Consider the following 23,388-nt stretch of genomic DNA (forward strand, 5'->3'; position numbering starts at 1 on the left):
CCATATTGCCAACTCATTGGCCGCCTACTGGAGAAGCCACTGCTCTCCATCATTAAGGAGAAAAGGACGCTGATGCACAGCACTCTTGTGGCTCAAAATAAATATGTATTTCAAAGACTTATCAACAACTTGTGACCAAGTCTCCTTTCCTTCCTGATTTTCAGGCTTCTGGGTTTTATTGTTCCAAATCAATTTATAGATGCAATAAAAATAAATACGAGAAGCAATGGATTTGTCCTATGTAAAAAAGGAAGGCATCAGCGAGTTTCAAATACATTCAGGGCTTTTATTTCTACTTGAAGTTCCATGTTTGGAAAATTAAATATATTAAGGATTAGGCCAACTATAATTCTTAGTAGCTCCGACATTAAAATATTTAAAGCAAGGAAAAAGGCCTTTGCCTATAAAGTAAAATGAGAATGGAAGTGGTTACCAGGATAATTCAAGGATCCCTAATATCTTTTTTTTTTCATTTTCTGCCAGTTTTTTGTAACTATGACAATTTGATTCAAATTACATCTTTATGGATCCACTTTTCATCTCCTCCCAGGAAGACATTTGAGAATAAACGTGTATGTTTTCTTCTGACTGGGATACACCAAAGTAGTGTTGGGGCAAACTTTTTTTTTTTATAAATCTGATTTTAAAACCAGCAATGTTTTTGGTGGGAAAATTTGCAAGTATAGAAAAACTTAGAAAATAAAATGTAACATAGAAATCCCATTCCTTGTGGCAGTCACCATGAACTTTGGAGTATTTCCTTCCTGATGCCTTGTTTTGATGCATATTTGGTTGTCTGTTGTTTATTTTAAACAGGTAAGACTATGCTGTTTATCCACATTTGTGCCCAGCCTGTTCACTTACTGTAATGCTGGAAGCATTTTTGAGGATGTTATTATACATGGTCTCCACATGTCTGATGACTGCACTGTATCATTTTCTCTGAAAGGCAATTCAGCTTTTTTTTTTTTTTTCTGTGCCCTGAACCAAGCAGAAATGGAAAAGGTAAGGGAAAGCAGGTTTTAAGTTTTATTCAGAAGCAGTGGGCTCTGGGATGAGGTTCCCTTGAAACCTTAAAAATCCTGACTCCTCTCCAGCCATGGCAAGGGCTAGACCTGAAAAAGCTGCAGGGCCAGCCCAGGCAGCAGTCACATGGGAGGAGGTACATGGTTTAAAACATAAGACACAGTCAACAGTTCCTGAGAGCCAGCTGATGTCAGATCCTCTGAGAATACCTCCAATTGCTCCGTCCTTGTCCAGCCTGACAAGTAAGACTGGTGTTTCCTCTTCAGCCACTGTATGGACATGTCCATTAGTACCCCCAACCTCACCACACTCACTGCACTGAAAATGAAGAGGGTCCTACTTCAAAACTCCAACGAAGGCTCTCTATTAATCAACCAAGATAGGAGTTGGCAAATATTTTCTCTAAAAGACCAGAGAGTAAATATTTTAAATGTTTTTTTAAGTGTCTTTATTTATTTTGAGAGAGAGAGGAGAGAGAGAGAGAGAGAGAGAATATGCAATACTGGGAAAGGAACAGAGAGGGAGAAAGAGAGAATCCCAATCAGGCTTGAAGCTGTCAGCCCAGAGACCCATGCAGGGCTCGAACTCACGAACCCTGAGATCATACCCTGAACCAAAATCAAGACTCCAAAGCTTAACTGACTGAGCCACCCAGGTACCCCCAGAGAGTAAATATTTGAGACCTTGCAAATCACTGACAGTCCCTATCACATACTCTTGTTTGTTTTTGTTTTTTTAATGACCACTTAAAAATGGTGGAAAAAATAAAAAAGCTTCTTAGCTCAGGCTGTATAAAGCCTTCTCAGCACAAGCTAGAGTGTGTGGACCCCTGGACAGGAAGTTCTTTATTTTCTTATTAAAAAATAATAAAATAAAACAAGCAGAGATCCTGAGAATTATTCCCAAATTTCTGAGAAATGTTATACCAAGCCTCATCCAATCTTAACTAATATCCTGAGAAAAATCAGCACAAGGAATTAAATCTCTGTGACCATGCCTCCAGTTCCCACAGGAGTGATAGAGAGTGCTAAAGAATTCTGAGACCACAGACATCAAAATGTTCTTTACATATTTGGAAACTCACAACTCATAAGTGTTTAAACGATGCCTTTTCCAGAAAATGCTGGGGCACATGGGTGGCTCAGTCAGTTAAGTGTCCAACTCTTCTTTTTTTTTTAAAGATGTTTTTAAATGTTTATTTTTGAGCGTGAGAGAAATAGAGTGTGAGTGGGAGAAGGGCAGAGAGACAGGGAGACACAGAATCCAAAGTAGACTCCAGGCTCTGAGCTGTCAGCACAGAGCCCGATTCAGGGCTCAAACTCACCAACTGTGAGATCATGACCTGAGCTAAAGTCAGATGCTGAACCAACTGAGCCACCCAGGTGCCTCAAGTGTCCGACTCTTGATTTCAGCTCAGGTCATGATGTCACAGCTCATTAGACCAAGTCCTGCATTGGGCTCTGAGCTGACATTTTGGAGCCTGCTTAGGATTCTCTCTCTCTCTTTCTCTCTCTCTTTCTCTCTCTCAGAATAAACTTTAAAAAAATAAACAAACAAGAAAAGAAAATGCTATCATCTCACAAATGATTTCTAATACTTATGAACCACCAGAAAATAAATCTGGAAATATCTATAGTTCCATCTGTTGTTATCTTTATTAAAAACACAAATCATAATTCTGGGCATACTCTCTTGACTTGGAAAACTTTTGAGTGCAGTTGAATTGAGAATTTTACACAAGTAGTTAATGAGGATAAAAGACTAAATATATAAACGGACAATAGCCAGACCATACATAAAAACAGAACTCTGACCCCAAACCTGCCATGACTAGCCCAGGAAACTAAATTCTTATCTACAGTGACCAGCCCAGGAGGGCAGCCTGCTGTAAGTCACACTTATAGGAAGTCAGACTACTATCTCTAGTAATACTCTAGGAAGCCAAACTATTAACAATCAACCCCAAATGGCCAGTATTTGATAAATAACTCACAGATTAACTAATCTTTGCACCTGTTTCCAATTTAGGATCAACCAGAAAAAGTCAAATATGTACCCCAACCAATCACATAGGATATTCCACTTCTAGTTACCCCTCTACAGTTTCCCCATGCCAACCAACACCCTCCAATCAGGACATACCTGAAGCCTTCTCTGTTTTCTACACTAAAGCTTTTCACTTTGCCTGCTTTTGACTCTGCCAAACTCAATGGGCTGATTCCCATTCTATAGCAGGCTCTGAATAAACAGCCTTTGTTTTTCTCATATGGTTAGTCTTCTTTTATTTCAACAAGGTTATATCCTCTCCTTTCTATTTTGCCATATTTATATCATGAAACGTAACCAACTTTAATGCCCCTAATTCATTATTACAAAGAATGTAGAAAATAATGCAGGTGCTCTTTAACTTGAGACACCAAGTTATACAAGGAAAGTAACCCACAGAGATTTTTGATCCACTGTTGCCTTCATAACATCACATTGCTTGCCTGAAGGTGAGCTCATTTCATACAAGGCTGAGCTGAGGGCTCTTTCCGTGAAATAGAATACAGAACCCAGTGAATTGGTTGAACAATGTTTGTTTTGCTAAGTACTTATTATGTGTCCAGTGCTATGGTGGATATTAAGAGTCATATACAGTATGAGCAAGAAACTTGAAAATTAACAGAAGACGGTCATAGACAAAGAATTGGGAAATTACATAAGATGCACAAAGAGTGAGAAAATTATATACAATGCCATTTCCAAAGTGTATTCCAAAGAGTGTCATAACTACTAAGTGAAAAAAATAACTTCTATATCAAAAGCATTTGGAAATTATAATTCCAGTTATTTTGTGGGTATCAATAAACTGATTCTACAGTTATATGGGGAGGGGGGTGCCTGGGTGGCTCAGTAGATTGAGTGTCCAACATCAGCTCAAGTCATGATCTCACAGTTTGTGGGTTCAAGCCCCACGTCGGGCTCTGTGCTGACAGCTCGGAGCCTGGAGCCTGCTTCAGATTCTGTGTCTCCCTCTCTCTCTGCCCCTCCCCCACTCATGCTCTGTCTCTGTCTCTCAAAAATAAATAAAAACGTTAAAAAAAATTTTAAGTTATATGGAGAAGGAAAAGCTTCAGAATAGCTGATACAGTATTGAAGCAGAAGAACAAAGTTGGGGGACTAATACCACAGAACTTGAGGAGTTAATATAAAACTATAGTAATCCAGACAGCATGATAATAGATCAATAGGACAAACTTGAAAGCCCAGAAATAGACCCTCTAAATATAGTCTATGGATTTTTGACGAAAGAGTAAATTCAATACAGTGAAACAGAGATCGGATTTTCAACAATGGTGCTAGAATACCAAGACAACCACATGTAAAAAATAAATTTAACCACAGATCTTACACCTTTCACAAAAATTAACTCAAGATGGATCATAGACCTAAATGTAAAACACAAAACTCTAAAACTCCTAGAAGGCAACATAGAAGAAAATCTAGATGACATTGGGTGTGGTGAGACCTTTGTAGATACAACACCAAATGCATAATCCATGAAAGAAATCATCGTAAGCTGAACCTCATTATAATTGAAAAATTCTGCTCTGGGAAAGACAATATTGAAAGGATGAGAAGACAAGCTGCAGAGTGGGAGAAAATACTTGGAAAAGACACATCTGATAAAGGACCATTATCCAAAATATACCAAGAACTCATAAACTCAACAATGAGAAAACAAACAACCCAACTGAAAATGGAACAAAGACCTTAGACACCCCATTAAAAAAGATATACAGATGGCAAATAAGCATATGAAAAAATGATTCACATCATATGTCATCAGGGAAGTGAAAATTAAAACAACAATGAGATATAGCCAAAATCCCAAACAGTGACAATACCAAATGCTGGTGAGGATGTGGAACAACAGGAAATATCATTCGTTGCTGTTGGAAATGCAAGATGGAAGAGTCAGTTTGGAACAGAGTTTGGTATTTTCTTATAAAACAAAACATACTCTTATGAGACAAACCAGCAATGACAGTTCTTGGTATTTACCCAAAGGGGTTGAAAACTTAGGTCCAAACAAAAACCTGCGCTCAGATGTCATAATGACCAAAATGTGGAAGAACCAGGATGTCCTTCAGTAGGCAAATGGATAAATAAACTCTGGTACATCCAGACAGTGGAATGCTATTCAGCACTAAAAATAAATAAGCTATTAAGGGAAAGAAGCCAATTTGAACACCCTACAGACTGTATGATTTCCACTATATGACATTCTGACAAAGGCAAACTATGGAGACAGTAAAAAAAAAAAAAAAAATCATTGGTTTCCAGTGATTGTGGGGGAGGGGCGTGGGGAAGAGGGAGGAATAGTAGAGCACAGAGGATTTTTAGAAGAGCAAAAATACTCCGCTATTATACTATAATGGTGGATACATGTCATTACACATTTATTCCACACCCATAGAATATACAACACCTAGAGTGAACCCAAAGGTAAACTAATGGACTTAGGGTATTTATAATGTGTTAATGTAGATCCATCATCTATAACAAATGCACTACTCTAACAGGGACTGTTGATTATGGGGGAGGTTATGCACGTGTGATACAGGGCTACATAAGAGATTTCTGTGCCTCCTTCTTAATTGTGCCGTGAACCTGAAACTGCTCTAAAAAATAGTCTTAATACTTTTTAGTTATTTATTTAAAAAAGGCATTCAGAAGATGCTGTGTGAAACCAAGTTTAACACAGTTTTTATTGCAAAACTCTCAGAGGATCTAATTTTCAAAAAGGAAGAGAGTGGGTAATGGACCTTGAGGAGGGCACCTATTGGGATGAGCACTGGGTGTTGTATGGAAACAAATTTGACAATAAATTATATTTAATATAAAAAATGAAATGAAATGAAATGAAATGAAATGAAATAAAATATAAAATAAAATAAAATAAAATAAAATAAAATAAAATAAAATAAAACAAAATAAAATAAAATAAAATGTATTTCCAAAACACAGTGAATCCTAGAATTTGTTCCAAGCTGAGCATTTGGCCCCAGAATATAAGGAACAAACACATCTTGGGAAATGTGATTGTAGGAGGTTGTCTAAGATGTTTTTGACATCTTAAAGATTGAAGCCTCACTGAAAGGGAAGTAACTTATGCAAAAGAAGATGCCCCTCACTTCCCTGGTAACATGTAAGAGTTTAGTAAGGACTTACCAAAATCTAGGCATTGTGCTAAGTTATTTACATGTATTATCTCACTTAGGTGTTGCAACATCCCCATGAGTTGGGTACTATTATTATGTTTCACTGATGAGAAAAGAGGGGAACTGAGAATTTAAGTAACTTTCCCATGGGTTGCTTCCCTCAGGAAGAGATCACCAGTTACCCTGTCATCTCAAGGGGTATTGTTCTCCTTTCATGCTGTGACTCAGGGAAGGACCAAGGACCCATTTCCTCCGTTGGTACATGTGAGGCAGGACTCCAATGTTCCTTTTGAAAGCCTTTACCAAAAAAAGCTAGCATCAGCAAGATACAGATTCTGAATACTCCAGTTGGGTGGCTCAGTCAGCTAAGTGTCTGACTCTTGATTTCTGCTCAGGTCGTGATCCCAGGGTCATGGGATTGAGCCCTGTGTCGGGCTCCTCGCTGAATGTAGAGCCTGCTTAGGATTCTCTCTCTCTCTTCTCTCCCTCTGCCCCTCCCCCCACTAGTCAGTGCACACTCTCTGTCCCTAAAATAAAAAATAAATAAATACAGACAGACAGACAGACAGACTCTGGGTTGTTTAGAAACTGCTAAGAGTATGGTTTGGGGGTAAAAATCACAGGATTCAAATCCCATTACATATACTTACTAGATGTGTGAGCTTGGGAAAGTCATTTAATTCTTCTGAGCCTCCATGTTCTAATCTTCAAAATCAGGATGAATGTAGCACCTACTGATCGTTGGGAGTTGCTGTGAAAGTGGATGACACCACTCACTGACCAGGGTGCCGGGCATACAGTGGGTGTTCAATCAGCATGAGCTACCAATTACTAGTAGCATCCACCTGCCCCTAGGTGACAAAGCCTGTCTTCAACTCCCATTACTTGAGAGCAACCTCATAGTTACCTGGATGCTTCAAGTGCAGGTCAAGAATGAAAAACAAGAGCCAACCCACTGTCCATGCAAGCCACCCACCCCTTTCTTAGTTCCTCACCAGAGAGCCAACCCAGGTGGTTGGCACTAGGGAATGCCAATATGTTCCCTACTACCAGGGCGTATTTCACCTTGACCATCTAGCCTACATGTACCATACTGGCCACACCAAGAGAAAAAATACACACACTCAATACAAGGTAGGGAAGTGGTTGGTTTCCTCTTTAAACTAATAAAAAATCACTTTTGTTCATCAAGGTGGGCAGAACTGTCAGTTGGTAGCATTTTTCTTCAACGTACCACATAATAAGCTACTTCAATTTCTCTCTGGAATGCTAAGATTTTAATCTGCTACCTGACCGTTGTGAGAAGGCAAATGGAGAAGTTTCCTCTGGAGTTGTTAGCATGTTCCTAGTGTCTTTCTGGCATGCTCCAGGCATGGAAGCTCTGGTTCTGGTTCTTTTTATATCATAACTAAAAGTAGAAGTGGGCCAAGAAGGATGTTTCACCTCAGTCACATCCGTGGAGTAAAAACCCACTGGCCAGTTTTGAGAGATGTCCTAACACATGTCCCAAAACTAAAATTCTCAAGCTATTAGTGAGGTCCTGGGATTTGTTCAGTTAGTTCTCTTGAGAGACTTTCAAAGTGGGTTAACATCTCATTATATGGAACCGAGTTTGGTCCAGGTGTGGCAGTGTGTTTATGGAAGGCCAAAACACTAATAAACTCATTTTCATCTTATTAGTGGTTGCTAACATATCTTCACGCATGCTATTTGCTACACAAGGTTTTTCATTCATGCAATAAATATTTATTGAATAGCAACTGTGTACTACACAGCAAGTCAGAACAAATGTTCAGCTCTTGAAGTGCCTATGTGGCTCAGTTGGTTAAGGGTTCAACTTTGGTTCAGGTCATGAAATCACAGTTCATGAGTATGAGCCCCTCCTGGGGCTCTGTGCTAACAGCTCAGAGCCTGGAACCCGCTTCAGATTCTGTGTCTCCCTCTGTCTCTGCCCCTCCCCTGCTCATGCTCTGCCTCTCGAAAAATAAATAAACATTAAAAATATGTTGAGCTCTCATGGAGCTCGTATTCCAATTAGGGAGATAGACAATAAACAAAAACATTCATCGTTAAGTTTAAAGATAGAAGTTAGAGAAAGATAAATCATGTGAGGGGAATAATGAGTGGTGAGTCCAGGGGTAAAAGGAGGGGGGGGGGTGCGATTTGAAATAGTGATCAGGAAAGTCCCCACTGAGAAGAGGACACTTGAACAAAGATTTGATGGAGAAAGTGAGGATGTTTATCTTACAGTTATTATCACAGTATCCTTCTACTGGATATCATGATTATTCCCATTACATAGAGGGGGGAAGTGAAGCAGAGAGTTTAAAGGTCTTACTCAAAGTCAAAGATCTTGAAGTAGCTGGAAAAGTCAAGATTTGAACCCTGGCAGCTTTGGATTATTTTAAGGCCAGAACTCTTAACCTCCCCTATGAAAAAGTGCCTCCTAGAGATCAGAAGGCTGGATCCGCTTGTGTTTATGCCATTGTTTCTAGGCTCCAAACAGACCCTTTTATATTCTCCTCTTGGGAAAGTGAGGACTAGGACTCTGCAAACCACAGTTCCCCTTTGCCAGATGACTTATTTATGAGTCTGCCACACCAGAGACCTTGAGAGAAGTCAGGAGCCACAGAAGGAGGCAGGGACCACTAGCTACCTCCCACAAGCAAGAGCCTTTACCACAGCAGCAACCAGCCTTGGTCAGTCTCCAGCTGTAGAATAGTTCCAGAACTAACAGTGTGCAGAAAAATGGACTCTCCAGAAGAAAAAACAAGTCTTGTTTTGTGGCATTCAATCCACCCTCCCAGAAACATCGAGACCAACGTTTGATCAAACTGGGCTCCATAGTCCAGTCAAGAGGACACATAAAATTAACCATCCCAATTGTAAAAGCTCACTGCACAGTGCTTAAAAGTTTACGTGTGGTATGGAACGGTATCGTATGGTTTGGTCTGGCCAGAGATACCCACATGCAAACTGGACTTCCCCCCTTTCTAGCCTGTGGGACTAAGGCATGTGGCCATACTCTCTAACCTCTGTTTCCTCATCTGCAAAGTGGGAATAGTTGTGCCTGCCCCTCAGTCCTATCAGGAGAATTAAAAGAGCTCATATGGAAATTGCCTATCACATTTTTGGGACCAGAGCGAAGGATCGAGGTGTGTTTGTTGAGTGCACTCCCGCCACGTGAGAAGGAATTGTGCTAGACATGCCCCGCGTGTGGGCTTACCGTAAATGGCCTTCTCTAGGGCTTCTGGTTGGACGTGCAATTATTTCTTGACCAGGCTAATCAGCCAGTTTTCTGAAGAGAGTTTTTCAGATTATTCTTCACTTTTTGGAGGCCAGAAAACATCGTAGCCCAAAGAAAGGAAAGATTCCCGCCTGATGGGTGGGGCGGGGGGAAAGAACATGGTTCTCCACTTAGGATGGAGTCAGAGAAACGGTGCTCAGCCTTCAGTTTCTGATCAACATAAGCTAAAGTCCAGCTGGGATCTCATAAACAGCCCACGTTGAATCAAAGGCTCTCAGTCCTGCCTTTGACTTAGTAATTGTCCCCAGTTGCCAAAGAGGGAAGATCTGCAACTCTCTGCTGTCCTCTCGACACTGAAGGGCAGCGGGTGGATTCCTGGACCCCAGGCACTCTTCCCCTCTGGCGGGGCAAGGACAGGTTCTTTCCTACTCACCTGCCAAGGATTCGTCCCCATTCACACTGGAAGCAGACCTAGGGTGAGACTTGGCTCAGCCACTGGGCTGTCTGACCTTGTTGGGTAAGTTGTTTTACTTTCCAGAGTCTCAGTCCTTTCCTTTATAAAATAAGATAAGTAATGTATGTTTCTCAAAGCCTTATTAAAACTGGAATTCCCTGAATTCTTACCATGTCCTAGGCACAGCAATTATGCTAACAACTTGAGGAAGGACAGCCTCATATAGCCTAGGTCCCTGTGCCCAGAGGGTCCATCTTGAAATCCTCAATAACTTTTGAACAAGGGGCCCAACATTTTCAATTAGTGCTAGGTCTTACAAATTTTGCAGCCAACCCTGGGTCTAAGAAGCAGGAATTATCCTCATTCTCCCTTTACGGATGAGTAAATTATGGCACAGAAAGTTGTAGTAACTTGTCCAAAGTCACACAGCTAGTTACTGGCAGAACAAGGAAGTCTCCTTCTGACCCATGCTTTTAACTACTTCTGGGTAGGACGTTGGAAGAGAATTCAATTTAAAGCCATTGGTTGGTAGTTTATAACCCTGACCGGCTTCCACCTCCTGCCATCCTCAGGCTAATAGCCCAGAAGCTATTAAGAAATGACCCTGTGTTGCAAATGCATACGATTCCTGAATACAGTGCCTGTGTCATGCTCTGATTAGAGTGAGGGACCTCACACAATACAGTCACTGCCCTGTAAGTTGGGTTGAGGCTGAGTCTCTTTATATTAGCCGGGTGCCTCCTGGTTCAGTGCATCTAGCTCTCTCCTTTGCACACAATCCCTGGGACACCTAATTCAAACACAGGCTCTGACTCAGGAGGGCCGAGTGGGGCCTGAGACCCTGCGACCTTACCAAGCTGTTCATCCGCAGAGCACGCCTGCAGCAGCAAAGTCCCAGCACACGGCCAGCCCCCTCGGCTCTGCACCACCGTCAGCTACCTCCGGCTGTAGAGCCGCGAAGAGGAGAGAATCGCCAGCCTGCTATTCGCAGAAAAGAATGCATCCCTTAAAACGAAGCCTCGGAGAGCTCTTGAGGTTCTCACTGCAAAGTGAACAGGCTGGAGGAAAGAGAAATAGTACATCTTCGTTGACGGGTTTCGTTCCTCTTTCATGAAGTCGAGTGTGTTTGCAGGAGCCACCAGAAGCTCCCGCCTTTCCGTGGTCTCTGAAATCCCCCCCAGGAAGAAAAACTACCGCAGTTTATCAAGACAACATTTCCCCAGGAATGTACCCCTCAAAACGGTAGTTCCAAGGCGCTGATGCCACGCAAAACTTGATGCGATGCAAAAAAAAGGAGTGTGTTCCGTGATCCAAGTAATCGGGAAAACACTCTGACGCCACAAGAAAATTGCACATGTTACTTTCCTGTGGGAATCGCCAGAGCGTGCTCACTGTGAATAATGAAGATAGGAACATGACAGGGCGTTTCCTAGACTTGGGTGAGTATATAAACATCTCTGTTTCTCTCTCTCTCTAGGTCTCTCCCTCTCTTCCTTTACGAGCAATTAAATGAATGCCAATTATATCAACGAAATGCTGGGGGTGGAGAGTTTCCTTATTTTGTTTCAGCAGAGATTTTTTTTTAAAGTATTCAGTATTGCCGGGCAGTGAAATGAGCACACTTGTACTACTGACCTGGGCTGAAATGGGCGTGAGCACCTCACAAAATGCTTTGACATAATGAAGGAAAAACAAAAATATTTATAAACTTTTAAAAATTTTTTAATGTTTATTTTTATTTTTGAGAGACAGAGAGAGAGAGAGAGAGCATGAGCAGGAGAGGGGCAGAGAGGGAGAGAGACCCAAAATATGAAGCAGGCTCCAGGCTCAGAGCCCAATGTGGGGCTCGAACTCACGAGCCGTGAGATCATGACCTGAGCCAAAGTCGGACGCTCAACTGACTGAGCCACCCAGGTGCCCCTTATTATTTTTTTTATGTCAGAGAGAGAGCGTACAAGTCCGGGGGAGAGGAGCAGAGGGAGAGAGAGAGAACCCCGAGCAGGCTCCACACTCAGCACGGAGCTCAAGGTGGGGCTCGATCCCACAACACTGGGATCATGACTCGAACCAAAATCAAGAGGTGGACACTCAACTGACTGAGCCACTCAGGCTCCCCTCAAAATTTTTATAAACTTTTAATTTCTGTGATTCTATACTAAGATTTTATTAGTAAGCTCAAATAGAAAGGTTTTCTCCCCACAAAACTGTGTGTTGTATCCCAGAAAACAAAATGGAGAATCCAAAATGTCTTAAACTATGGAAATGTTTAAATTGTCTGTGATGGTGCCACTCAAGGTAACACTATAAAGTCATTAAAAAGTCTATGAAGTGATATAGAAGTGTGCTTCTGTTATTCTGGGGGACTGACTGCAAACTCTAGACAGTTCTTCACCACTCCCCCCCCATCTCTGACCATTGCAAATGAGGAGGGATCCCATGGAGGCATGCGGGCTATCCCTACAGCCCTTGTGATTGTATATTAGCAGTAACTGCACTGTCACGTTTCCCCTCTCTCTCTCTCTCTCTCTCTCTCTGTCTCTCAGAATCTTACTACCACCACACATCCAAGCCCCAAATGGCCTCCTAGAGGATAACAGACCAAATGTAGAGTAGCTGTGAACCCCCAAAGAAGTTAGATTACCCTGCCACTATCACCCGATGGCAGACCCATGAGCAAGCCCAGAGGAGACCAGAACGGAAGAACCTTCCGGCAAAACCCTGGACTCATTAGCAGTCATAAATGGGTCTTATTTTAATCTGCTGAGTCTTGGGATAGCAGTAGATAACTGATAGAGTCATAATGTAATAGAAAAGGGGGGAAAGCCACAGAATACAAAATCGTATCAACTAATATGAAATAATTACAAAATAATTGTGACAAAAAAGGAAAATAGGACACATGAAAATTTAAAGACTGGTTGCTTTAGGGCAGTAAACCCACTGAAATATTGATACATTTTGCTTTATCCTTCTACCCTTCTGCATTTCCAAATTTTCTCTGCTGAGTATAAACAACTGTCATGTTGGCATATTATAAAAATTGTTCACTTGCAACGAATAACTCCGAAGTCTTATGTGTGTTTGTCATATGCCAGATACTCCAGAATCTAGATTAGTCCAAGGGAAAGTAGAAGTGTTTTGAAAATCGTAAAATATCTTAGAATCTCTAAGATATTCTGGTTTTTTTATCATCGTCCATATTTTCACAATTGTGAGATGCTCTAAGATGATGCAGCTCTTTCTGTCCTAAAATTGGTGGGGTTTTTACATTTTTTTTAAACTTGTAAGAATGTGAATATTAATCCTAAAGAGCCAACAAAGTGACAGCCTGAAAATTGGAGCCACCTTCCTTCCTTATCACTAAATAATTCATAATAGCAACAATGAACACATTTCCTCCCTGTAGCATACAGCCACCTCTCATGCTAAATAAAGCTGGGCTTTCATCTCCAATGGTCGCTTTGGAAACACAGCAAGTAGGGAGCAATCCTTGAACTGTTGACAGAGACAGTAAAATGAGGGACACATCCTCTCGGGATAAAAGCTGTTTTATGGTATATAAAGAAAGTCCCTCTTTGGAAGTGCAGCTAAAGTTGAGTAGGAGACTTTGTAGTTCAACAGCAACTTTCATCCAAGCATCTGAAAGCATTTTATTGACATACACCTTTAATCTATACAACCTCCCGAGGATAAGTAGCAAGTGTTACCATTCTTATTTTACAGGTAGGAAAAACAAGGCAGAAAGATGCTAGAAAAGGGTATGTATTAGTTAAATGTCTTTGGTTGCAAGCAACAGAAAGCAATTGGCCGATACAAGGGGGGAAAATGTGTGTGTGTGTGTGTGTGTGTGTGTGTGTGTGTGTGTGTGTGATGTATATGTCTATATACATATAGATATGATATGAGTAAATACACAATGAAGAAAGGAAGCTGGGCAGCACCAGGGTCTTAAAGTTCCAGGAACCAAAGGAAAGTCTCTTCAGAGTGCGGGACTCTAGATGAAGCAGGTTCAGACATTTCTCATTACCATGTCCCTCCATTCGAAAGCAAATTCTAGAGAGAGTTGCCTGGCCACTCTGGTTTGCATCAGAAGCCAACCCACTGTGGGGCACCTGGGTGGCTCAGTGGGTTGAGCCTCCGACTTCAGCTCAGGTCCTGATCTCGTGGTTTGTGAATTTGAGCCCTACATCGGGCTCTGTGCTGACAGCTCAGAGCCTAGAGCCTGGAGCCTGCTTTGGGATGCTGTGCCTCCCTCTCTCTCTGCTCCTCCCCCTCTCACACTCTGTCTCTGTCTCAAAAATAAATAAACATTAAATTTTTTTTTTAAAAGCCAGCCCTATGAGTGTCACACCACATGGCTAAGGAGCAATTCCCAAAAGATAAGATCAAAAGAAAGAAAATGGATGTTGGACATCCATCAAAAAAAATCTACCTATGCATCTATTATAGGGCAGATGGAGAGAAAAGGAACCCTCTTAAAGATTTCTGCCATCACTCTGCCATTCCTGGAATCAACCAGAAGCTTCTGGAAGCAGGGGGGAAGGGGGCGCCCTTGAGCCCAGCTCCTGGTCTGCCACAGTTATGTTCAATAAAAAGACACTTCGGGGCGCCTGGGTGGCGCAGTCGGTTAAGCGTCCGACTTCAGCCAGGTCACGATCTCGCGGTCCGTGAGTTCGAGCCCCGCGTCAGGCTCTGGGCTGATGGCTCGGAGCCTGGAGCCTGTTTCCGATTCTGTGTCTCCCTCTCTCTCTGACCCTTCCCCGTTCATGCTCTGTCTCTCTCTGTCCCAAAATAAATAAAAAACGTTGAAAAAAAAAAAATTTAAAAAAGACACTGAATGGCTGAATGAACGCATGAACCATTTGGTGTCTGTGCAGTCTTTGACAGAATATTGAGTAGTGACATTTGACCCCTCACTTCTTCCCACCAGCATCCACATACTTCAACATCCCACACCATTTTCTCTGTTTCCAGGCTCCTTGCCAGTGGACAGTGAGTGTTTTCCGACCCCCTGAATCCCACGTCCCCTAGTGCTGGTTGTTCTCAGAGAGGTGTTGAGAGCTAGTTCCAGCGTTACCCATCCAGAATCATCACATCTTCAAGCCTGAGGACTCTTCTGTCTCAATTTTCTTACTTGTCAAAAGAAAATAAATAATAATAATAGTTATACTATATAATAGGGTTGCTAAGAAGATTAACAGGATATTTGTAAATGGCTTAGACCGCCTTGGCACAAAATAGTAGCACTGTCTGTCTGCTCCCATCATCACCTTCATCATCACCACCATCAGCATCTTCCCATTATTCTTGTCAAGGAACACTACATATTTAATATCAAGAATTTCCCATTATTGCAGGTTACCCTCAGGGTCCCCAACGTCAGCCTTATTGTTCTTGTTTAATCAATAGAGAAGCAAAGCTTAGAGATTACAAGTTATCAGTCCAGGGCCTATCACTATTAGGTAGCGTATTCTACTCCTTGCCTCCGAAGCCCGCCTTCTTTCCACCATATCGTGTGGCTTCCTAAAAAGAAAAGGCAAACAGCTTATTCAAAAACTGTGAGCTTGCAATGGTGGCATTCCAGGCCCATAGAAGGAAACACCCCTCTGGTGGCCTCTAGCTCACCTTGGATATGAGACTTTCGCTGGCTGTGGGGAAGACCCATCTGTGGGAGACCCAACCACCTGCCTCGCGTAAGTTTAGAGCTCCTTGAGAGTGGAGAGGTACTCTCCCAGCACAAATCATAGCTCCTGGCACTTGGACTACCACATATGTACCCAAGTCAAGACGCTCGGTAGGAGAAACACATGTGACATTCTCCAGAATATTTATATGGTTGGGAGCTTTTAGAGAATCATCTTTTCTCCTCCCTTCTTGCTATTTCTTTTTTTCTCTTCTCCTCCTTAGTGAAGGAACCCTTATTATTTTTACTTCTAATATGTTAACCTTTCCTACTCATCCCTCTCCCTAATCTGGTCTTTTCTCCGAGCCAAGCCTGTCTTTCAGATGGCCACTTAACATGTTCCGTAAGCAGTCCAAACTCAACATGCTTAAAATCACGTTTATCATCTCCAACCATTTATACTCCTCCCAAACTTGTCCCTGCTCCTGAAATTGCTGGTTTTTCCGGAATGCATCATCAAGCAGACCAGAAACCCGAGTCAACTCCTTGTTCTCTGTCCTGCATCCTTCTCCATCCACACTTCAAGGCCTGGCAGTTCTGTCTCTATAAGGATTCTTGTATCCTCTCTCTGATGTCCATTTCTATCACCTAAAAAAGAAATCATGGCACTGAGTTTGGGGCGGGGTAGGCCGACTTTTTTTTTTTTTTTATCCCAGAAGCCCCAGCAAGTCCATTAATTTCCTTCATTAAGGGTAAAGAAGATTCAGATTTTCAATAACACAGAAAGAGACATCTTTCCTTCAAGTCCAATGAAGCCACAGTGACATAAAAAGAGAGCCAGGTAAGTTTCACAGTCATCCTGCTATGTCACCCATCATTTCTAACACCTACTACATGGTTTGTACAAACAGGGTCTTGTCCCTTGAAAAGCTTATCGCAATGTTGAGAAGATAGATGATTAAATAGAAAAGCAGAGTTCCAGGAAGTGCAGTGAGGGCTGGGCTAGAAGGATGCCCAAGAAGTGTAACAAATGTACAGAGCAGGAGCCTAGCTCAGCCTGGCAAATCAGAAGAGGTGACAGCAGAGACCAGGAGAAGTGGGGCAGGTGAAGTAGGGAGGCAGAGGGGGAAAGACTCTGTGTGTGTGTGTGTGTGTGTGTATTTCCATTTAAACCATAAAAACATTCTTCCTCTTGTTAAACAGAGGTTAAAGGGAAGTCATTAAAGATCCTAAGCATGGGAGTGACATGACAATGGGGCAGGCTGGAGGGATGCCAAACCAGAGGCAGGAGGACCGGTTATGAGGCTCATTCTCTGCTTTCCTCCAGGATGAGCTGTCTACTAATTATAACCTGCCTGTAAAGCCACAGGCCCAGTGGCCTGTGATGAACCAGCACTAAGGGGGTCCCTGCTTTTGCTGGTCCTACTAATAAGCTGCACTTGATTCAGGACTTGGCTTCCCCAGTCTCTAATTCTTTTGCAAAACCTAGAATTCACCCAAGATCTCAGCCCTGGAGCATCTGTGACCTGACCTCTGATCCAGGAGTGTCCCCATGACTGACGATCCTCTCAGGGTGGGACCAAAGAGGGAGCAATTAGCTAAAAAGGAAAAACCCACAGAGGCATGGAGTTCGCCTTGGCTGAAGGAGAAGGCGTGTGCCAACCACAATGGTCTGGCTTAAAGAACTATGGTGCTCCTTGACCTTGAAGGATTGGACTTAAATTTATAGTTCTTTTGAGACTGTCAGAGCCAGACTGACTCATGGGAGGGGCAGCTGATGGGGTAGGAGTCACACTGGAGAGGAGGATTTGCTTTGCTTGGGGCTTGAGAGAGACCTGTAACAGATGGCACTGCTGATGGTGATGGTGACGGTGACAGGGTCTTCTGCTTTCTTGCATGTTTCCTTTAAGATCGGAGCTGAGCCGGGGGCTACGAAAGAAACTATACGGTGGCTTCTTCCCGAGACTAGATGATTAGAGGAGAAAAGAAAAACACAGGCCAGGAATAGGGCTGGCCCAGGGGAACCAGAACTGTAGGACTTTATAGAAAAATTAATAAATGAAAAGTCTTTTTTTTTTGTCTTTCCTTCAGACAAGTGCAGCTTACTAGCACCACGCACTGTAGGAAGAGCCTTGAGTGATCATTGGGGCCACATGGGTCTGTGTCAGACCCCTGCCCTGTCTGCCACTCCTTAGCCTCATAATTCCACAGGCAGGTTGCTGAATCTCTCCCAGGCTTAGCTTCCTTGTCTGTCAAATGGATTTAAGCAGCAGTAATAATTGAACAGGCAACAGACTTGGTGTGGTACTTACATCCTCTCAAGTAATCCCCATCCTAGGGTGCCTGGGTGGCTCAATCGGTTAAGTGTCTGACTCTTGATTTCAGCTCACGTTATGATCTCATGGTTCATGGGCTCGAGCCCCGCGTGAAGCTGACGGTGCAGAGCCTACGTGAGATCCTCTGTCTCCCTCTCTCTCTGACCCTCCCCTGTTCACTCTCTCTCTCTCTCAAAATAAATAAACATTTAAAAAATAATAATAGTCCCCATCCCTATTTTATAATAATATATTCATTTTAGAGTTGCCAGGAGGATTAAATGGGATGATGCAGTGACAGGGTCTAACTCACTGCCTTGCACAACATGGGTGAAATACATACCGTCTTCCTGTAAGGAAGACCTAAGGCTTTCAGACCTAAGTTTTCCCTGGACATGTTTACCTGAGTTTAGATCTGTCCATGTCTCCCTTGGGAAAAATAAATAAATAAAACAAAAAAAAATCTGCTTTTTATTTTGCTCTCTCTTGTACCACTTTATGCGCATTTTTTCCCACCACTGTTAACTTCACCCACATTATCCTAACTGGTTCTGATTTGTCATGTGTGATGTCGTCTTAGAACCAGCCCAGGACATAATAGGAGAAAAAGTCAATCTGTTTAAGCAACAAAGAGACTGGGAGTAACATTGTTTTTAACTTACCTATTCTTTGACCTTGAAGTCAAAAGGAGACAGCTGGCCTGGCTTTGCTAAACTGACCTTTAGGTTGTCCAAATGAAGTCCATTTTGGCACTGGAAGCCATGCTTCAATCCAGATTCCAGCAAACAGGAGAGTGAGACAAAGAGGGGAGAAGTCTCTCCTTTGGCCACCAGCTTCCTCCTTCTCACGGGAAGTAAGGACTTCTTAGGAAAGTCTCCTTTCTCACAGGACATAAGATTCTATAATAGTTTAAAGCTACGGCTCCCTGAAGGCAGGAATGGTGGAATCGTTCTTGTTGAATTGTCCATGAGTACAGAAATTGCTCCACAAACTGTTGATAAATGAAGGCGGGGGCAGGAGAGGTGACTGGATTTCACCTGAAGACCAGAATTGCTGCCTTCTGTCTACCCTGGAGCGGAGACATGTACAAAGGGCACTGGCTTCAGAATCAGACAGCCCTTGGGCGAAACCCAAGCTCTGTAGCTGACTGACCTTGGGCAAGGCACAGCACCTCTCTGAGCCTCCATTTCTTCACCTTTTTTAAAGTTGTTATTTAATTTTTTTAATATATATTTATTTTTGAGGGAGAGAGAGAGAGGGAACGAGTGGGGGAGGGGCAGAGAGAGAGGAGACACAGAATCGGAAGCAGACTGTAGGCTCTGAGCTGTCAGCACAGAGCCAGATGCAGGGCTCGAACTTACAAACCATGAGATCATGACCTGAGCCGAAGTTGGACGCTTAACCACCTGAGCCACCCAAGTGCCCCTAAAGATTTTATTTAAATTCTAGTTAACATACAGTGCAGTATCAGTTTCAGGTATACAATATAGCAATTCAACACCGTATATAATTCTCTCTCTCCCTCTCTCCTGTTTTCTTTTTCTCCCTTCTCTCCCTCCCTCCATCCCTCCCTCCGTCTATGGATAGATAAGACCCTATGAGAAATTTCACTCCTTTATCAAAGATGACATCTGTTTTCTTCTTCTTCTTCTTCTTCTTCTTCTTCTTCTTCTTCTTCCTCCTCCTCCTCCTCCTCCTTCTTCATCTTCATCATCATCCCGCACTCATTTGTTCGGTGCTTCACAGAGTGTCACGCCTCTGTTCACACACCCTCTAAGGCCATCTCTGATGATGGACAACTTAGGGAGTCAGGACACTCCAGTGGCTAAGAACCTGGGCTCCAGAACCAGAGAGCCTGCACTTGACTCATGTTCCGGAAAGAATTAGTTTTGGGACCTCGTAAATTAGTGAACTTCTCTGTGCCTCAGTTGTCTCATCTGCAAAATGACGACACAAGTAACATTTCCCTCCTAAAGTTGTTAACGCTTTTCCTAAGTAAAGCACTTAGAATAGTGTCTGGCTCATGGCAAATTCTCACTGAATCTTATCTCATATCCCTATTGTTGATCTCATTTTACAGAAGTGTAAATAGCTCAGAGAGGCTGTGACTTGCCCAAGGTCACACAGCAAGGAGCAGAAGAGAGCCTACATCTTCTGCCTCAGCTGTGATCTCTTCCTGGTCTACCACACCACAAAGGGTGGGAGAAGGAGCAGAAGGTTCACCATGAGGTCTGTAAACAGGGACGGCTTTGGGAAAGAGAACCACGTGGAACCCTTAGATTGGATTGCTTGTGAGCTTCTGGAACACAGAAAGTCATCTTAATCCATTTCATATTCTGCAGCACAATGTCTGAGGCAAAGTAAGCGCTAAGGGAATATTTGTGGAAAGAATTGATCAGGAAATCGATGAGAAAACCTGGGGATGAGAGTAATAATGGTATCGAGCCCTTTGAACCCTGGTGAATGAGCCAGGTCCATAGAGTGGAGGCAATCTCGATTTCTAGGGAAAGAGGGACAGGCAGTCCTGCCCCAGGAAAACACAGCCCAGTTGCAATGCATTGAAAAGAGAAGGGGATTCCATTCTTGGTTCTGGAGAATGGGTCCATTATGGGGTATGTCCACGGAGAGGGAAGTATGTGGCCAAACTCAGAGCTGTCTACAAGGCTTCACCTCTGACTCATCCTCCCTATGCCCACCTCCACTCCAGTCTAGAAACGGCTGGGTAGAAACCGAGCAGAAATCAAATGGCTGGGCAAGAAGAGAAATCGCCAAAGTTGCCCTTGTGAGAAGAGTTTTCCATGGAAACACCTAAGAGCAATTCTCATGCCAAGTCATAATCATCATATCTCTGCTTCCCAAGGTGTTTTCCTGTGGGTGATCTCACTGTAACCCTTCAAGGCTGCTACAGAGTAGGAAAGGCGGCATCTATTATCCACATTTCACAGATGTGAACACTGAGGAAAGCACAAGACACCTGCCCAGGGTCACTCGGGGAGTTGGGGCCAGAAGTAGGCCCTGACACAAGAACCAAATCCACACCGCGGCCTCCCCACATGATTCAGCCACGTTCTGGATGCACACATAGCAAATCCCACAGCCCCAGTGCCTCGTGGGACCACACAGTTCCCTCCTCTAACCTCATACACCACCCTCTCCTCCCACCACTTAGGTGTAAGGATCAGGGAGGGACACTGGGTCTCTGTCTTCCGAAGCTGGAGGAGGTCTTGCTATGACCACAGCTGTCATGGCCCTTTGTAAGCTCTTGGGCCATCTGAGGAGTTCAAGTGGTCAGGAGGATGGACCCCAGTATCTACCTGGATTCAAATCCATGGCAGCCCCATGTTTGAATGGCCTTGAACAAGTTACTCCAGCTCCCAGGAGCTCAGTTTCTTCATCCTCGTAATGAGAAAGGCATAGGAGATTTTAGCTCTATTTAAAGATTTCTCTGAACAGATTACAAGTTTCCATGATGGATCAGGCTGCCCCATCAGGTAATAAGTCCCCCATCACTGGAAGTCTACAAGCAGACTGGTGCGTGCAAGGGTCCGCTCGTAGGGAGGGAGCCGTAAGGGTGAGGCAGGTAGTGCACGATATGGGGACAGAACCCCTTGCCCACACTACCGACCACATCAATATCACCCAAAGAACAGGTAGAAAATGCAGGTCCCGTAGCCCCGCCCCCGGGGTAGTCTGCAAACATGTCAGATGTAGCTCAGAAACCTGGATCTTTCTTAGAAGTATCCCGAGGTTTTCGTTTGCTAGGGCTTCTAACAAAGTGACACCAACTGGATGGCTTAACCAAAAGAAACTCCGTGACTCACGTTTCTGGAGCCCAGAAGCCCGAGATTAAGGTATCAGTAGGATTGGTTTCTCCTGAGGGTGTTAGAGAGACTCTGCTCCAGGGTCTCCGTGAACTTCCGGCGGTTTTCTGGCAATCTGGGTTATTCTTTTTCTCACAGGCTGTCACTCCAGTCTGCGCCCCATGCTCACATGGCATTGTCCCTGCGCGCATCATGCCTATCTCTGAGTCGGCATTCCCCATTTTTAGAAGCCATATTGGATTGGGGCCCACCCCAACAACACTGCTCATCTGCAAAGACCCTATTTCCACACAAGGTCTCACTCGCAGGTACTGGGGGTTAGGACTTTCGACATCCTTTTCAAGAAGGCAAGTCAATCCATAACTCCAGGTGATTCTGACGCGTGGCCAGGGTTAGGGACCCAGCGGACTACAGCTCTTCAAATGGCCTCTAAGCCCCCTGGGAATCTTGAATGGCTGCAGCTTCTGACTCAGTGGGTCTGGAAGGCCCCAGATTCTGCTTTCTGAACAGGAGGTCCTGATATGGCTTGCCCACGGACTGGCGCTCTCAGGGAGGTCGCTCCCAGCACAAGATGCCCAGGAAATCCAGAAATGGCTACCACGCAAATAGAAGCTCTCTGCTTCATTTCTCCTAGGACAAGGGTTGCTTTCTTCTTCGGTCTCTGAGGGCATAGGAAAGAAAACCTGCCGGTATGCCCCATGCCCCTTCAGAGCCATCACCCTGGTAGGGGCATGGACCCTGGGATGGGATGAGAAGACTGGGCTCCCAAACTCTGGGAAAAGCTCTGATGCTCATGCTCCCTTGTCCGTTTAATTTTACACATTCGGGATTCTTTTGTTGTTCCCCTTGTTTTGTTCGGTCCCACACCCGTTAACTCCGTGCCCAGCCTAAGCGTGCGTTGGGTGCACCTGACTCCCACGAAGTGACTGCCGCCCGCCCACCTGCGCTGGCAGTCAGGGGCCAGAGACTCGCGAGCCAGCTAGGCCTGCCCGGGACCTCTGAGAAGCCCACCCTCTGCACTGGTGTCAATCCCAGAGGCCTGCCGGAGGAGGTGCGCCCCGCCCCACGTGCACAGCCCCTCCCGCCCTGGGTAATCGGGCAATGGGACAGGCCTGGCCGGTCACAAAGGCGACAGCTGCGCCGAGGGGCAGCCGCCTTAATTTATTTATAGATGCGCTGGCTCTTTATGTGGCCTAGTTAAGGACGCCTTTCCATAAATACATAGAAACGGATGTTATTCTAGAACCCACCAATAATAGGCACAGCTGTAGAGACTGCTGCTGGATTAACAGCCCCACCTCCCTCTCCGCACCCCCCTCCCACCAAAATAGAAAATAAAATTTAAAATGCACGTGGGATTTTTTTTTTTTCCAGTGCGTGTATGCAAGAGGGAAATTCTGTCAACAATGAGATGTTTCTTTGAGAGCAAAGGCATAATTTCTCAGGAAACAGAAAATTACGAGCTAAGGCTACTTCTTGCCAAGCAAAGACACAGCTCTCACCTTCCCCCTCCCAGGATTGTGATCGCCGCGCCCCACGCTTTCACCCGTCCTGGTGAGCTTCTGTTTAACCCGGACATAATCCTCTTGTTCCAGAGGCCACGCGCGGTTTGTTTCTTTGCAAAAATATAATTTGCCAAATGCCAATTCTGGCCCTTTCCTTGGCGATCAGTTGTTTGGGGCGCTGGACCAATGA

At 43.9% G+C, this 23,388-nt stretch overlaps 1 long non-coding RNA gene across 1 annotated transcript in view; it reads right to left on the reverse strand.

The window, feature by feature from the left end:
• The window catches only part of LOC132692696 (uncharacterized), a 59,403-nt gene extending 47,892 nt beyond the window's left edge, over window positions 1-11,511 (reverse strand). The window contains exon 1 of the long non-coding RNA XR_009616526.2: window positions 10,788-11,511. This is a non-coding gene — a long non-coding RNA (uncharacterized LOC132692696). The remainder of the gene's footprint in view (window positions 1-10,787) is intronic.
• Between the last annotated feature and the right edge of the window lie 11,877 nt (window positions 11,512-23,388).

This window comes from Panthera onca, chromosome B1 (assembly GCF_046562875.1).
Source record: "Panthera onca isolate mPanOnc1 chromosome B1, mPanOnc1 haplotype 2, whole genome shotgun sequence".
NCBI classification, from domain to species: domain Eukaryota; kingdom Metazoa; phylum Chordata; class Mammalia; order Carnivora; family Felidae; genus Panthera; species Panthera onca.